General features: G+C 39.1%; 21 non-coding genes across 21 annotated transcripts; all 21 read left to right on the top strand.

The window, feature by feature from the left end:
* The first annotated feature begins 7 nt into the window (after positions 1-7).
* Trnag-gcc (transfer RNA glycine (anticodon GCC)) lies at positions 8-78 on the top strand. The gene has a single exon. It is a non-coding gene; the product is annotated as a tRNA-Gly (tRNA).
* Positions 79-394: 316 nt separating this feature from the next.
* On the top strand, positions 395-465 carry Trnas-gcu (transfer RNA serine (anticodon GCU)). The gene has a single exon. It is a non-coding gene; the product is annotated as a tRNA-Ser (tRNA).
* A 702-nt stretch (positions 466-1,167) lies between these two features.
* On the top strand, positions 1,168-1,238 carry Trnag-gcc (transfer RNA glycine (anticodon GCC)). The gene has a single exon. It is a non-coding gene; the product is annotated as a tRNA-Gly (tRNA).
* Positions 1,239-1,554: 316 nt separating this feature from the next.
* Trnag-gcc (transfer RNA glycine (anticodon GCC)) lies at positions 1,555-1,625 on the top strand. The gene has a single exon. It is a non-coding gene; the product is annotated as a tRNA-Gly (tRNA).
* Positions 1,626-2,713: 1,088 nt separating this feature from the next.
* On the top strand, positions 2,714-2,784 carry Trnag-gcc (transfer RNA glycine (anticodon GCC)). Its single transcript has one exon. It is a non-coding gene; the product is annotated as a tRNA-Gly (tRNA).
* Positions 2,785-3,486: 702 nt separating this feature from the next.
* Trnag-gcc (transfer RNA glycine (anticodon GCC)) lies at positions 3,487-3,557 on the top strand. The gene has a single exon. It is a non-coding gene; the product is annotated as a tRNA-Gly (tRNA).
* Positions 3,558-3,874: 317 nt separating this feature from the next.
* On the top strand, positions 3,875-3,945 carry Trnag-gcc (transfer RNA glycine (anticodon GCC)). The gene has a single exon. It is a non-coding gene; the product is annotated as a tRNA-Gly (tRNA).
* Positions 3,946-4,261: 316 nt separating this feature from the next.
* Trnag-gcc (transfer RNA glycine (anticodon GCC)) lies at positions 4,262-4,332 on the top strand. Its single transcript has one exon. It is a non-coding gene; the product is annotated as a tRNA-Gly (tRNA).
* A 315-nt stretch (positions 4,333-4,647) lies between these two features.
* Trnag-gcc (transfer RNA glycine (anticodon GCC)) lies at positions 4,648-4,718 on the top strand. The gene has a single exon. It is a non-coding gene; the product is annotated as a tRNA-Gly (tRNA).
* A 316-nt stretch (positions 4,719-5,034) lies between these two features.
* Positions 5,035-5,105, top strand: Trnag-gcc (transfer RNA glycine (anticodon GCC)). Its single transcript has one exon. It is a non-coding gene; the product is annotated as a tRNA-Gly (tRNA).
* Positions 5,106-5,807: 702 nt separating this feature from the next.
* On the top strand, positions 5,808-5,878 carry Trnag-gcc (transfer RNA glycine (anticodon GCC)). The gene has a single exon. It is a non-coding gene; the product is annotated as a tRNA-Gly (tRNA).
* Positions 5,879-6,194: 316 nt separating this feature from the next.
* Positions 6,195-6,265, top strand: Trnag-gcc (transfer RNA glycine (anticodon GCC)). The gene has a single exon. It is a non-coding gene; the product is annotated as a tRNA-Gly (tRNA).
* Positions 6,266-7,353: 1,088 nt separating this feature from the next.
* On the top strand, positions 7,354-7,424 carry Trnag-gcc (transfer RNA glycine (anticodon GCC)). The gene has a single exon. It is a non-coding gene; the product is annotated as a tRNA-Gly (tRNA).
* A 702-nt stretch (positions 7,425-8,126) lies between these two features.
* On the top strand, positions 8,127-8,197 carry Trnag-gcc (transfer RNA glycine (anticodon GCC)). Its single transcript has one exon. It is a non-coding gene; the product is annotated as a tRNA-Gly (tRNA).
* Positions 8,198-8,901: 704 nt separating this feature from the next.
* Trnag-gcc (transfer RNA glycine (anticodon GCC)) lies at positions 8,902-8,972 on the top strand. Its single transcript has one exon. It is a non-coding gene; the product is annotated as a tRNA-Gly (tRNA).
* Positions 8,973-9,287: 315 nt separating this feature from the next.
* On the top strand, positions 9,288-9,358 carry Trnag-gcc (transfer RNA glycine (anticodon GCC)). Its single transcript has one exon. It is a non-coding gene; the product is annotated as a tRNA-Gly (tRNA).
* Positions 9,359-9,674: 316 nt separating this feature from the next.
* Trnag-gcc (transfer RNA glycine (anticodon GCC)) lies at positions 9,675-9,745 on the top strand. The gene has a single exon. It is a non-coding gene; the product is annotated as a tRNA-Gly (tRNA).
* A 1,474-nt stretch (positions 9,746-11,219) lies between these two features.
* On the top strand, positions 11,220-11,290 carry Trnag-gcc (transfer RNA glycine (anticodon GCC)). The gene has a single exon. It is a non-coding gene; the product is annotated as a tRNA-Gly (tRNA).
* Positions 11,291-13,154: 1,864 nt separating this feature from the next.
* Trnag-gcc (transfer RNA glycine (anticodon GCC)) lies at positions 13,155-13,225 on the top strand. The gene has a single exon. It is a non-coding gene; the product is annotated as a tRNA-Gly (tRNA).
* A 316-nt stretch (positions 13,226-13,541) lies between these two features.
* Positions 13,542-13,612, top strand: Trnag-gcc (transfer RNA glycine (anticodon GCC)). The gene has a single exon. It is a non-coding gene; the product is annotated as a tRNA-Gly (tRNA).
* Positions 13,613-15,863: 2,251 nt separating this feature from the next.
* On the top strand, positions 15,864-15,934 carry Trnag-gcc (transfer RNA glycine (anticodon GCC)). The gene has a single exon. It is a non-coding gene; the product is annotated as a tRNA-Gly (tRNA).
* Positions 15,935-16,210: the final 276 nt, after the last annotated feature.

The following is a 16,210-nucleotide window of genomic DNA, read 5'->3' as shown; positions in this document are numbered from 1 at the left end:
TGAAACAGCATCGGTGGTTCAGTGGTAGAATTCTCGCCTGCCACGCGGGAGGCCCGGGTTCGATTCCCGGCCGATGCATTTTAGTGCCTAATTAGCCAATGAAAACGCTGTGACCACCGAGTGAGTATACGAAAAATGTTTATGTAGTTAGTATGATTATGCTTTCGTTAAAACATCAATTCACATTATGAAAGTGGTAGGAAAACCTTCCAAGCAAAGATTGTTCTGCCGTTGGGATAAATAATGAACTGTTGTATCAATGTGATTAGGCAAAAAAGTTGCTGATAAGTCCCAAAACATCTCGGGGAGGAGGCTGCGTAACTGAAATCATTGGGTTTTATCATCTTAAAAATTATACGCAATGGCAAAAACATTTTAGTTTTGTCATGAAACAGCATCGGTGGTTCAGTGGTAGAATTCTCGCCTGCTACGCGGGAGGCCCGGGTTCGATTCCCGGCTGATGCATTTTGTTGCCTAACTAGCCAATGAAAACGCTGTGACCACCAAGTGAGTATACAAAAAGATATTTATGTAGTTTGTATGATTATGCTTTCGTTAAAACATCAATTCACATTATGGAACTGGCAGGGAAACTTTCCAAGCAAATATGCTTTTGCCGTTGGGATAAATAATGAACTGTTGTATTAATGTGATTGGGCGAAAAAGTTGCTTATAAGTCTGAAAACATCTCGAGGTTGTGGCTGTGTAACCAAAATCATTGTTTTTCTTATTGCAGAACACATTCAATAGCAAATCCATTTTTGTGATGACACGAGACAGCATCAGTGGTTCCGTAGTAGTATTCTCGCCTGCCACGTGGGAGGCCCAAGATTGAATCCCGGCCTATGCATTTTTTTGCCTAATGAGCCAATGACAACGCCGTGACCATCAAGTGGGTATGCAAAAAATATGTTTATATAGTTTGTATGATTATTCTTTCGTTAAATTATCAATTCGGATTATGACACTGGCAGGAAAACATTCCAAGCAAATATGCCACTGCCATTTGGATAAATAATGAACTGTTGTGTTAATGTGATTGGGCGAAAAGTTGCTGATCAGTCTGAAAAAATCTCGAGGTGGTGGCTGTGTAACAAAATTTATTTGTTTTTATTATACTAAAACTTATACGCAATGGCAAAAACATTTTAATTTTGTCATGAAACAGCATCGGTGGTTCAGTGGTAGAATTCTCGCCTGCCACGCGGGAGGCCCGGGTTCGATTCCCGGCCGATGCATTTTAGTGCCTAATTAGCCAATGAAAACGCTGTGACCACCGAGTGAGTATACGAAAAATGTTTATGTAGTTAGTATGATTATGCTTTCGTTAAAACATCAATTCACATTATGAAAGTGGTAGGAAAACCTTCCAAGCAAAGATTGTTCTGCCGTTGGGATAAATAATGAACTGTTGTATCAATGTGATTAGGCAAAAAAGTTGCTGATAAGTCCCAAAACATCTCGGGGAGGAGGCTGCGTAACTGAAATCATTGGGTTTTATCATCTTAAAAATTATACGCAATGGCAAAAACATTTTAGTTTTGTCATGAAACAGCATTGGTGGTTCAGTGGTAGAATTCTCGCCTGCCACGTGGGAGGCCCGGGTTCGATTCCCGGCCGATGCATTTTGTTGCCTATTTAGGCAATAAAAACGCTGTGACCACCGAGTGAGTATACAAAAAATGTTTATGTAGTTAGAATGATTATGCTTTCGTTTAAACATCAATTCACATTATGAAAGTGGTAGGAAAACCTTCAAAGCAAAGATTTTTCTGCCGTTGGGATAAATAATGAACTGTTGTGTTAATGTGATTGGGCGAAAAGTTGCTGATCAGTCTGAAAAAATCTCGAGGTGGTGGCTGTGTAACAAAATTTATTTGTTTTTATTTTACTAAAACTTATACGCAATGGCAAAAACATTTTAGTTTTGTCATGAAACAGCATCCGTGGTTCAGTGGTAGCATTCTCGCCTGCCACGCGGGAGGCCCGGGTTCGATTCCTGGTCGATGCATTTTAGTGCCTAACTAGCCAATGAAAACGCTGTGACCACCAAGTGAGTATACAAAAAGATGTTTATGTAGTTTGTATGATTATGCTTTCGTTGAAACATCAAGTCGCATTATGTAACTAGAAGGAAAACTTTCCAAGCAAATATGCTTCTACCGTTGGGATAACTAATGGACTGTTGTATTAATGTGATTGGGCGAAAAAGTTGCTGATGAGTCTGAAAACATCTCGAGGTTGTGGCTGTGTAACCAAAATCATTGTTTTTCTTATTGCAGAACACATTCAATAGCAAATCCATTTTTGTGATGTCACGAGACAGCATCAGTGGTTCCGTAGTAGTATTCTCGCCTGCCACGTGGGAGGCCCAAGATTAAATCCCGGCCTATGCATTTTTTTGCCTAATGAGCCAATGACAACGCCGTGACCATCAAGTGGGTATGCAAAAAATATGTTTATATAGTTTGTATGATTATTCTTTCGTTAAATTATCAATTCGGATTATGAAACTGGCAGGAAAACATTCCAAGCAAATATGCTGCTGCCATTTGGATAAATAATGAACTGTTGTGTTAATGTGATTGGGCGAAAAGTTGCTGATCAGCCTGAAAAAATCTCGAGGTGGTGGCTGTGTAACAAAATTTATTTGTTTTTATTATACTAAAACTTATACGCAATGGCAAAAACATTTTAATTTTGTCATGAAACAGCATCGGTGGTTCAGTGGTAGAATTCTCGCCTGCCACGCGGGAGGCACGGGTTCGATTCCCGGCCGATGCATTTTAGTGCCTAACTAGCCAATGAAAACGCTGTGACCACCGAGTGAGTATACAAAAAGATGTTTGTGTAGTTTGTATGATTATGCTTTCGTTAAAACATCAAATCACATTATGGAACTGGCAGGGAAACTTTCCAAGCAAATATGCTTTTGCCGTTTGGATAAATAATGAACTGTTGTATTAATGTGATTGGGCGAAAAAGTTGCTGATAAGTCTGAAAACATCTCGAGGTTGTGGTTGTGTAACCAAAATCATTGTTTTTCTTATTGCAGAACACATTCAATAGCAAATCCATTTTTGTGATGTCACGAGACAGCATCAGTGGTTCCGTAGTAGTATTCTCGCCTGCCACGTGGGAGGCCCAAAATTAAATCCCGGCCTACGCATTTTTTTGCCTAATGAGCCAATGACAACGCCGTGACCATCAAGTGGGTATGCAAAAAATATGTTTATATAGTTTGTATGATTATTCTTTCGTTAAATTATCAATTCGGATTATGAAACTGGCAGGAAAACATTCCAAGCAAATATGCTGCTGCCATTTGGATAAATAATGAACTGTTGTGTTAATGTGATTGGGCGAAAAGTTGCTGATCAGTCTGAAAAAATCTCGAGGTGGTGGCTGTGTAACCAAAATCATTGGGTTTTATCATACTAAAAATTATACGCAATGGCAAAAACATTTTAGTTTTGTCATGAAGTGGCATCGGTGGTTCAGTGGTAGAATTCTCGCCTGCCACGCAGGAGGCCTGGGTTCGATTCCCGGCCGATGCATTTTGTTGCCTAACTAGTCAATGAAAACGCTGTGACCACCAAGTGAGTATACAAAAAGATGTTTATGTAGTTTGTATGATTATGCTTTCGTTAAAACATCAAATCGCATTATGGAACTGGCAGGGAAACTTTCCAAGCAAATATGCTTTTGCCGTTGGGATAAATAATGATCTGGTGTATTAATGTGATTGGGCGAAAAAGTTGCTGATAAGTCTGAAAACATCTCGAGGTGGTGGCTGTGTAACTAAAATCATTGGTTTTTATTATACTAAAAATTATCCGTAATGACAAAAACATTTTAGTTTTGTCATGAAACAGCATCGGTGGTTCAGTGGTAGAACTCTCGCCTGCCACGTGGGAGGCCCGGGTTCGATTCCCGGCTGATGGATTTTGTTGCCTAATTAGGCAATGAAAACGCTGTGACCACCAAGTGAGTATACAAAAAGATGTTTATGTAGTTAGAATGATTATGCTTTCGTTTAAACATCAATTCACATTATGAAAGTGGTAGGAAAACCTACCAAGCAAAGATTTTTCTGCCGTTGGGATAAATAATGAACTGTTGTATCAATGTGATTAGGCAAAAAAGTTGCTGATAAGTCCCAAAACATCTCGGGGAGGAGGCTGCGTAACTGAAATCATTGGGTTTTATCATCTTAAAAATTATACGCAATGGCAAAACATTTTAGTTTTGTCATGAAACAGCATCGGTGGTTCAGTGGTAGAATTCTTGCCTGCCACGTGGGAGGCCCGGGTTCGATTCCCGGCCGATGCATTTTGTTGCCTATTTAGGCAATAAAAACGCTGTGACCACCGAGTGAGTATACAAAAAATGTTTATGTAGTTAGAATGATTATGCTTTCGTTTAAACATCAATTCACATTATGAAAGTGGTAGGAAAACCTTCCAAGCAAAGATTTTTCTGCCGTTGGGATAAATAATGAACTGTTGTGTTAATGTGATTGGGCGAAAAGTTGCTGATCAGTCTGAAAAAATCTCGAGGTGGTGGCTGTGTAACAAAATTTATTTGTTTTTATTTTACTAAAACTTATACGCAATGGCAAAAACATTTTAATTTTGTCATGAAACAGCATCGGTGGTTCAGTGGTAGAATTCTCGCCTGCCACGCGGGAGGCCCGGGTTCGATTCCCGGCCGATGCATTTTAGTGCCTAATTAACCAATGAAAACGCTGTGACCACCAAGTGAGTATACGAAAAATGTTTATGTAGTTAGTATGATTATGCTTTCGTTAAAACATCAATTCACATTATGAAAGTGGTAGGAAAACTTTCCAAGCAAAGATTGTTCTGCCGTTGGGATAAATAATGAACTGTTGTATCAATGTGATATGGCAAAAAAGTTGCTGATAAGTCCAAAAACATCTCGGGGTGGTGGCTGCGTAACTGAAATCATTGGGTTTTATCATCTTAAAAATTATACGCAATAGCAAAAACGTTTTAGTTTTGTCATGAAACAGCATCGGTGGTTCAGTGGTAGAATTCTCGCCTGCCACGCGGGAGGCCCGGGTTCGATTCCCGGCCGATGCATTTTAGTGCCTAACTAGCCAATGAAAACGCTGTGACCACCAAGTAAGTATACAAAAAGATATTTATGTAGTTTGTATGATTATGCTTTCGTTAAAACATCAATTCACATTATGGAACTGGCAGGGAGACTTTCCAAGCAAATATGCTTTTGCCGTTGGGATAAATAATGAACTGTTGTATTAATGTGATTGGGCGAAAAAGTTGCTTATAAGTCTGAAAACATCTCGAGGTTGTGGCTGTGTAACCAAAATCATTGTTTTTCTTATTGCAGAACACATTCAATAGCAAATCCATTTTTGTGATGACACGAGACAGCATCAGTGGTTCCGTAGTAGTATTCTCGCCTGCCACGTGGGAGGCCCAAGATTGAATCCCGGCCTATGCATTTTTTTGCCTAATGAGCCAATGACAACGCCGTGACCATCAAGTGGGTATGCAAAAAATATGTTTATATAGTTTGTATGATTATTCTTTCGTTAAATTATCAATTCGGATTATGACACTGGCAGGAAAACATTCCAAGCAAATATGCCACTGCCATTTGGATAAATAATGAACTGTTGTGTTAATGTGATTGGGCGAAAAGTTGCTGATCAGTCTGAAAAAATCTCGAGGTGGTGGCTGTGTAACAAAATTTATTTGTTTTTATTATACTAAAACTTATACGCAATGGCAAAAACATTTTAATTTTGTCATGAAACAGCATCGGTGGTTCAGTGGTAGAATTCTCGCCTGCCACGCGGGAGGCCCGGGTTCGATTCCCGGCCGATGCATTTTAGTGCCTAATTAGCCAATGAAAACGCTGTGACCACCGAGTGAGTATACGAAAAATGTTTATGTAGTTAGTATGATTATGCTTTCGTTAAAACATCAATTCACATTATGAAAGTGGTAGGAAAACCTTCCAAGCAAAGATTGTTCTGCCGTTGGGATAAATAATGAACTGTTGTATCAATGTGATTAGGCAAAAAAGTTGCTGATAAGTCCCAAAACATCTCGGGGAGGAGGCTGCGTAACTGAAATCATTGGGTTTTATCATCTTAAAAATTATACGCAATGGCAAAAACATTTTAGTTTTGTCATGAAACAGCATTGGTGGTTCAGTGGTAGAATTCTCGCCTGCCACGTGGGAGGCCCGGGTTCGATTCCCGGCCGATGCATTTTGTTGCCTATTTAGGCAATAAAAACGCTGTGACCACCGAGTGAGTATACAAAAAATGTTTATGTAGTTAGAATGATTATGCTTTCGTTTAAACATCAATTCACATTATGAAAGTGGTAGGAAAACCTTCAAAGCAAAGATTTTTCTGCCGTTGGGATAAATAATGAACTGTTGTGTTAATGTGATTGGGCGAAAAGTTGCTGATCAGTCTGAAAAAATCTCGAGGTGGTGGCTGTGTAACAAAATTTATTTGTTTTTATTTTACTAAAACTTATACGCAATGGCAAAAACATTTTAGTTTTGTCATGAAACAGCATCCGTGGTTCAGTGGTAGCATTCTCGCCTGCCACGCGGGAGGCCCGGGTTCGATTCCTGGTCGATGCATTTTAGTGCCTAACTAGCCAATGAAAACGCTGTGACCACCAAGTGAGTATACAAAAAGATGTTTATGTAGTTTGTATGATTATGCTTTCGTTAAAACATCAAGTCGCATTATGTAACTAGAAGGAAAACTTTCCAAGCAAATATGCTTCTACCGTTGGGATAACTAATGGACTGTTGTATTAATGTGATTGGGCGAAAAAGTTGCTGATGAGTCTGAAAACATCTCGAGGTTGTGGCTGTGTAACCAAAATCATTGTTTTTCTTATTGCAGAACACATTCAATAGCAAATCCATTTTTGTGATGTCACGAGACAGCATCAGTGGTTCCGTAGTAGTATTCTCGCCTGCCACGTGGGAGGCCCAAGATTAAATCCCGGCCTATGCATTTTTTTGCCTAATGAGCCAATGACAACGCCGTGACCATCAAGTGGGTATGCAAAAAATATGTTTATATAGTTTGTATGATTATTCTTTCGTTAAATTATCAATTCGGATTATGAAACTGGCAGGAAAACATTCCAAGCAAATATGCTGCTGCCATTTGGATAAATAATGAACTGTTGTGTTAATGTGATTGGGCGAAAAGTTGCTGATCAGCCTGAAAAAATCTCCAGGTGGTGGCTGTGTAACAAAATTTATTTGTTTTTATTATACTAAAACTTATACGCAATGGCAAAAACATTTTAATTTTGTCATGAAACAGCATCGGTGGTTCAGTGGTAGAATTCTCGCCTGCCACGCGGGAGGCACGGGTTCGATTCCCGGCCGATGCATTTTAGTGCCTAACTAGCCAATGAAAACGCTGTGACCACCGAGTGAGTATACAAAAAGATGTTTGTGTAGTTTGTATGATTATGCTTTCGTTAAAACATCAAATCACATTATGGAACTGGCAGGGAAACTTTCCAAGCAAATATGCTTTTGCCGTTGGGATAAATAATGAACTGTTGTATTAATGTGATTGGGCGAAAAAGTTGCTGATAAGTCTGAAAACATCTCGAGGTTGTGGTTGTGTAACCAAAATCATTGTTTTTCTTATTGCAGAACACATTCAATAGCAAATCCATTTTTGTGATGTCACGAGACAGCATCAGTGGTTCCGTAGTAGTATTCTCGCCTGCCACGTGGGAGGCCCAAAATTAAATCCCGGCCTATGCATTTTTTTGCCTAATGAGCCAATGACAACGCCGTGACCATCAAGTGGGTATGCAAAAAATATGTTTATATAGTTTGTATGATTATTCTTTCGTTAAATTATCAATTCGGATTATGAAACTGGCAGGAAAACATTCCAAGCAAATATGCTGCTGCCATTTGGATAAATAATGAACTGTTGTGTTAATGTGATTGGGCGAAAAGTTGCTGATCAGTCTGAAAAAATCTCGAGGTGGTGGCTGTGTAACCAAAATCATTGGGTTTTATCATACTAAAAATTATACGCAATGGCAAAAACATTTTAGTTTTGTCATGAAGTGGCATCGGTGGTTCAGTGGTAGAATTCTCGCCTGCCACGCAGGAGGCCTGGGTTCGATTCCCGGCCGATGCATTTTGTTGCCTAACTAGTCAATGAAAACGCTGTGACCACCAAGTGAGTATACAAAAAGATGTTTATGTAGTTTGTATGATTATGCTTTCGTTAAAACATCAAATCGCATTATGGAACTGGCAGGGAAACTTTCCAAGCAAATATGCTTTTGCCGTTGGGATAAATAATGATCTGGTGTATTAATGTGATTGGGCGAAAAAGTTGCTGATAAGTCTGAAAACATCTCGAGGTGGTGGCTGTGTAACTAAAATCATTGGTTTTTATTATACTAAAAATTATCCGTAATGACAAAAACATTTTAGTTTTGTCATGAAACAGCATCGGTGGTTCAGTGGTAGAACTCTCGCCTGCCACGTGGGAGGCCCGGGTTTGATTCCCGGCTGATGGATTTTGTTGCCTAATTAGGCAATGAAAACGCTGTGACCACCAAGTGAGTATACAAAAAGATGTTTATGTAGTTAGAATGATTATGCTTTCGTTTAAACATCAATTCACATTATGAAAGTGGTAGGAAAACCTACCAAGCAAAGATTTTTCTGCCGTTGGGATAAATAATGAACTGTTGTATCAATGTGATTAGGCAAAAAAGTTGCTGATAAGTCCCAAAACATCTCGGGGAGGAGGCTGCGTAACTGAAATCATTGGGTTTTATCATCTTAAAAATTATACGCAATGGCAAAACATTTTAGTTTTGTCATGAAACAGCATCGGTGGTTCAGTGGTAGAATTCTTGCCTGCCACGTGGGAGGCCCGGGTTCGATTCCCGGCCGATGCATTTTGTTGCCTATTTAGGCAATAAAAACGCTGTGACCACCGAGTGAGTATACAAAAAATGTTTATGTAGTTAGAATGATTATGCTTTCGTTTAAACATCAATTCACATTATGAAAGTGGTAGGAAAACCTTCCAAGCAAAGATTTTTCTGCCGTTGGGATAAATAATGAACTGTTGTGTTAATGTGATTGGGCGAAAAGTTGCTGATCAGTCTGAAAAAATCTCGAGGTGGTGGCTGTGTAACAAAATTTATTTGTTTTTATTTTACTAAAACTTATACGCAATGGCAAAAACATTTTAATTTTGTCATGAAACAGCATCGGTGGTTCAGTGGTAGAATTCTCGCCTGCCACGCGGGAGGCCCGGGTTCGATTCCCGGCCGATGCATTTTAGTGCCTAATTAACCAATGAAAACGCTGTGACCACCAAGTGAGTATACGAAAAATGTTTATGTAGTTAGTATGATTATGCTTTCGTTAAAACATCAATTCACATTATGAAAGTGGTAGGAAAACTTTCCAAGCAAAGATTGTTCTGCCGTTGGGATAAATAATGAACTGTTGTATCAATGTGATATGGCAAAAAAGTTGCTGATAAGTCCAAAAACATCTCGGGGTGGTGGCTGCGTAACTGAAATCATTGGGTTTTATCATCTTAAAAATTATACGCAATAGCAAAAACGTTTTAGTTTTGTCATGAAACAGCATCGGTGGTTCAGTGGTAGAATTCTCGCCTGCCACGCGGGAGGCCCGGGTTCGATTCCCGGCCGATGCATTTTAGTGCCTAACTAGCCAATGAAAACGCTGTGACCACCAAGTGAGTATACAAAAAGATATTTATGTAGTTTGTATGATTATGCTTTCGTTAAAACATCAATTCACATTATGGAACTGGCAGGGAAACTTTCCAAGCAAATATGCTTTTGCCGTTGGGATAAATAATGAACTGTTGTGTTAATGTGATTGGGCGAAAAAGTTGCTGATGAGTCTGAAAACATCTCGAGGTTGTGGCGGTGTAACCAAAATCATTGTTTTTCTTATTGCAGAACACATTCAATAGCAAATCCATTTTTGTGATGTCACAAGACAGCTTCAGTTGTTCGGTAGTAGAACTTTCGCCTGCCACGTGGGAGGCCCAAGATTGAATCCCGGCCTATGCATTTTTTTGCCTAATGAGCCAATGACAACGCCGTGACCTCCAAGTGGGTATGCAAAAAATATGTTTATATAGTTTGTATGATTATTCTTTCGTTAAAATATCAATTCGGATTATGAAACTGGCAGGAAAACATTCCAAGCAAATATGCTGCTGCCATTGGGATAAATAATGAACTGTTGTGTTAATGTGATTGGGAGAAAAGTTGCTGATCAGTCTGAAAAAATCTCGAGGTGGTGGCTGTGTAACAAAATTTATTTGTTTTTATTATACTAAAAATTATACGCAATGGCAAAAACATTTTAGTTTTGTCATGAAACAGCATCGGTGGTTCAGTGGTAGAATTCTCCCTTGCCACGCAGGAAGCTTGGGTTCGATTCTCGGCCGACGCATTTTGTTGCCTAAATAGCCAATGAAAACGCTGTGACCACCAAGTGAGTATACAAAAAGATGTTTATGTAGTTTGTATGATTATGCTTTCGTTAAAACATCAATCGCTTATGGAACTGGCAGGTAAACTTTCCAAGCAAATATGCTTTTGCCGTTGGGATAAATAATGATCTGTTGTATTAATGTGATTGGGCGAAAAAGTTGCTGATAAGTCTGAAACATCTCGAGGTGGTGGCTGTGTAACTAAAATCATTGGTTTTTATTATACTAAAAATTATCCGTAATGGCAAAAACATTTTCGTTTGGTCAGGAAACAGCATTGGTGGTTCGGTGGTAGAATTCTCGCCTGCCACGCGGGAGGCCCGGGTTCGACTTCCGGCCGATGCATTTTGTTGCCTAATTAGGGAATAAAAACGCTGTGACCACCGAGTGAGTATACAAAAAATGTTTATGTAGTTAGAATGATTATGCTTTCGTTAAAACATCAATTCACATTATGAAAGTGGTAGGAAAACCTTCCAAGCAAAGATTGTTCTGCCGTTGGGATAAACAATGAACTGTTGTATCAATGTGATTGGGCAAAAAAGTTGCTGATAAGTCTTAAAACATCTCGGGGAGGTGGCTGCGTAACTGAAATCATTGGGTTTTATCATCTTAAAAATTATACGCAATAGCAAAAACATTTTAGTTTTGTCATGAAACAGCATCGGTGGTTCAGTGGTAGAATTCTCGCCTGCCACGCGGGAGGCCCGGGTTCGATTCCCGGCCGATGCATTTTAGTGCCTAACTAGCCAATGAAAACGCTGTGACCACCGTTTGAGTATACAAAAAATGTTTATGTAGTTAGTATGATTATGCTTTCGTTAAAACATCAATTCACATTATGAAACTGGCAGGAAAACCTTCCAAGCAAAGATTCTTCTGCCGTTTGGATAAATAATGAACTGTTGTATCAATGTGATTGGGCAAAAAAGTTGCTGATAAGTCCAAAAACATCTCGGGGAGGTGGCTGCGTAACTGAAATCATTGGGTTTTATCATCTTAAAAATTATAAGCAATAGCAAAAACATTTTAGTTTTGTCATGAAACAACGTCAGTGGTTCAGTGGTAGAATTCTCGCCTGCCACGTGGGAGGCCCGGGTTCGATTCCCAGCCGATGCATTTTGTTGCCTAACTAGCCAATGAAAACGCTGTGACCACTGAGTGAGTATACAAAAAATGTTTATGTAGTTAGAATGATTATGCTTTCGTTAAAACATCAATTCACATTATGAAACTGGCAGGAAAACCTTCCAAGCAAAGATTCTTCTGCCGTTGGGATATATAATGAACTGTTGTATCAATGTGATTGGAAAAAAAAGTTGCTGATAAGTCTAAAAACATCTCGGGGTTGTGGCTGTGTAACCAAAATCATTGGGTTTTATCATAGTAAAAATTATACGCAATGGCAAAAACATTTTAATTTGGTCATGAAACAGCATCGGTGGTTTGGTGGTAGAATTCTCACCTGCCAGGCGGGAGGCCTGGGTTCGATTCACAGCCGGTGGAGTTTGTTGCCTAATTAGGCAATGAAAACGCTGTGACCACCAAGTGAGTATACAAAAAGATGTTTATGTAGTTTGTATGATTACGTTTTTGTTAAAACATCAATTCGCACTTTGAAACTAGCAGGAAAACTTTCCAAGCAAATATGCTTCTACCGTTGGGATAACTAATGGACTGTTGTATTAATGTGATTGGGCGAAAAAGTTGCTGATGAGTCTGAAAACATCTTGAGGTTGTGGCTGTGTAACCAGAATCATTGTTTTTCTTTTTGCAGAACACATTCAATAGCAAATCCATTTTTGTGATGTCACGAGACAGCATCAGTTGTTCCGTAGTAGAACTCTCGCCTGCCACGTAGGAGGCCCAAGATTGAATCCCGGCCTATGCATTTTTTTGCCTAATGAGCCAATGACAACGCCGTGACCTCCAAGTGGGTATGCAAAAAATATGTTTATATAGTTTGTATGATTATTCTTTCGTTAAAATATCAATTCGGACTATGAAACTGGCAGGAAAACATTCCAAGCAAATATGCTGCTGCCGTTGGGATAAATAATGAACTGTTGTGTTAATGTGATTGGGAGAAAAGTTGCTGATCAGTCTGAAAAAATCTCGAGGTGGTGGCTGTGTAACAAAAATTATTTGTTTTTCTTATATTAAAACTTATACGCAATGGCAAAAACATTTTAGTTTTGTCATGAAACAGCATCGGTGGTTCAGTGGTAGAATTCTCTCTTGCCACGCAGGAAGCTTGGGTTCGATTCTCGGCCGACGCATTTTGTTGCCAAAATAGCCAATGAAAACGCTGTGACCACCAAGTGAGTATACAAAAAGATGTTTATGTAGTTTGTATGATTACGTTTTTGTTAAAACATCAATTCGCATTTTGAAATTAGCAGGGAAACTTTCCAAGCAAATATGCTTTTGCCGTTGGGATAAATAATGATCTGGTGTATTAATGTGATTGGGCGAAAAAGTTGCTGATAAGTCAGAAAACATCTCGAGGTGGTGGATGTGTAACTAAAATCATTGGTTTTTATTTTACTAAAACTTATACGCAATGGCAAAAACATTTTAATTTTGTCATGAAACAGCATCGGTGGTTCAGTGGTAGAATTCTCGCCTGCCACGCGGGAGGCCCGGGTTCGATTCCCGGCCGATGCATTTTAGTGCCTAATTAACCAATGAAAACGCTGTGACCACCAAGTGAGTATACGAAAAATGTTTATGTAGTTAGTATGATTATGCTTTCGTTAAAACATCAATTCACATTATGAAAGTGGTAGGAAAACTTTCCAAGCAAAGATTGTTCTGCCGTTGGGATAAATAATGAACTGTTGTATCAATGTGATATGGCAAAAAAGTTGCTGATAAGTCCAAAAACATCTCGGGGTGGTGGCTGCGTAACTGAAATCATTGGGTTTTATCATCTTAAAAATTATACGCAATAGCAAAAACGTTTTAGTTTTGTCATGAAACAGCATCGGTGGTTCAGTGGTAGAATTCTCGCCTGCCACGCGGGAGGCCCGGGTTCGATTCCCGGCCGATGCATTTTAGTGCCTAATTAGCCAATGAAAACGCTGTGACCACCGAGTGAGTATACAAAAAGATGTTTATGTAGTTTGTATGATTATGCTTTCGTTAAAACATCAAGTCACATTATGTAACTAGAAGGAAAACTTTCCAAGCAAATATGCTTCTACCGTTGGGATAACTAATGGACTGTTGTATTAATGTGATTGGGCGAAAAAGTTGCTGATAAGTCTGAAAACATCTCGAGGTGGTGGCTGTGTAACTAAAATCATTGGTTTTATTATACTAAAAATCATACGCAATGGCAAAAACATTTTAGTTTTGTCATGAATTTGCATCGGTGGTTCAGTGGTAGAATTCTCGCCTGCCACGCAGTAGGCCTGGGTTCGATTCCCGGCCGATGCATTTTGTTGCCTAATCAGCCAATGAAAACGCTGTGACCATCAAGTTAGTATACAAAAAGATGTTTTATGTAGATTGTATGATTATGCTTTCGTTAAAACATCAATTCACATTATGAAACTGGCAGGAAAACCTTCCAAGCAAAGATTCTTCTGCCGTTTGGATAAATAATGAACTGTTGTATCAATGTGATTGGGCAAAAAAGTTGCTGATAAGTCCAAAAAACATCTCGGGGTGGTGGCTGCGTAACTGAAATCATTGGGTTTTATCATCTTAAAATTTATACGCAATAGCAAAAACATTTTAGTTTTGTCATGAAACAGCATCGGTGGTTCAGTGGTAGAATTCTCGCCTGCCACGTGGGAGGCCCGGGTTCGATTCCTGGCCGATGGACTTTGTTGCCTAATTAGGCAATGAAAACGCTGTGACCACCAAGTGAGTATACAAAGAGATGTTTATGTAGTTTGTATGATTATGCTTTCGTTAAAACATCAAGCCGCATTATGTAACTAGCAGGAAAACTTTCCAAGCAAATATGCTTCTACCGTTGGGATAACTAATGGACTGTTGTATTAATGTGATTGGGCGAAAAAGTTGCTGATGAGTCTGAAAACATCTCGAGGTTGTGGCGGTGTAACCAAAATCATTGTTTTTCTTATTGCAGAACACATTCAATAGCAAATCCATTTTTGTGATGTCACAAGACAGCTTCAGTTGTTCGGTAGTAGAACTTTCGCCTGCCACGTGGGAGGCCCAAGATTGAATCCCGGCCTATGCATTTTTTTGCCTAATGAGCCAATGACAACGCCGTGACCTCCAAGTGGGTATGCAAAAAATATGTTTATATAGTTTGTATGATTATTCTTTCGTTAAAATATCAATTCGGATTATGAAACTGGCAGGAAAACATTCCAAGCAAATATGCTGCTGCCATTGGGATAAATAATGAACTGTTGTGTTAATGTGATTGGGAGAAAAGTTGCTGATCAGTCTGAAAAAATCTCGAGGTGGTGGCTGTGTAACAAAATTTATTTGTTTTTATTATACTAAAAATTATACGCAATGGCAAAAACATTTTAGTTTTGTCATGAAACAGCATCGGTGGTTCAGTGGTAGAATTCTCCCTTGCCACGCAGGAAGCTTGGGTTCGATTCTCGGCCGACGCATTTTGTTGCCTAAATAGCCAATGAAAACGCTGTGACCACCAAGTGAGTATACAAAAAGATGTTTATGTAGTTTGTATGATTATGCTTTCGTTAAAACATCAATCGCTTATGGAACTGGCAGGTAAACTTTCCAAGCAAATATGCTTTTGCCGTTGGGATAAATAATGATCTGTTGTATTAATGTGATTGGGCGAAAAAGTTGCTGATAAGTCTGAAACATCTCGAGGTGGTGGCTGTGTAACTAAAATCATTGGTTTTTATTATACTAAAAATTATCCGTAATGGCAAAAACATTTTCGTTTGGTCAGGAAACAGCATTGGTGGTTCGGTGGTAGAATTCTCGCCTGCCACGCGGGAGGCCCGGGTTCGACTTCCGGCCGATGCATTTTGTTGCCTAATTAGGGAATAAAAACGCTGTGACCACCGAGTGAGTATACAAAAAATGTTTATGTAGTTAGAATGATTATGCTTTCGTTAAAACATCAATTCACATTATGAAAGTGGTAGGAAAACCTTCCAAGCAAAGATTGTTCTGCCGTTGGGATAAACAATGAACTGTTGTATCAATGTGATTGGGCAAAAAAGTTGCTGATAAGTCTTAAAACATCTCGGGGAGGTGGCTGCGTAACTGAAATCATTGGGTTTTATCATCTTAAAAATTATACGCAATAGCAAAAACATTTTAGTTTTGTCATGAAACAGCATCGGTGGTTCAGTGGTAGAATTCTCGCCTGCCACGCGGGAGGCCCGGGTTCGATTCCCGGCCGATGCATTTTAGTGCCTAACTAGCCAATGAAAACGCTGTGACCACCGTTTGAGTATACAAAAAATGTTTATGTAGTTAGTATGATTATGCTTTCGTTAAAACATCAATTCACATTATGAAACTGGCAGGAAAACCTTCCAAGCAAAGATTCTTCTGCCGTTTGGATAAATAATGAACTGTTGTATCAATGTGATTGGGCAAAAAAGTTGCTGATAAGTCCAAAAACATCTCGGGGAGGTGGCTGCGTAACTGAAATCATTGGGTTTTATCATCTTAAAAATT

The sequence above is a fragment of the Watersipora subatra genome, chromosome 3 (assembly GCF_963576615.1).
Source record: "Watersipora subatra chromosome 3, tzWatSuba1.1, whole genome shotgun sequence".
Classification (NCBI taxonomy): Eukaryota; Metazoa; Bryozoa; class Gymnolaemata; order Cheilostomatida; family Watersiporidae; genus Watersipora; species Watersipora subatra.
This window is presented reverse-complemented; position numbering and strand designations above follow the sequence as displayed.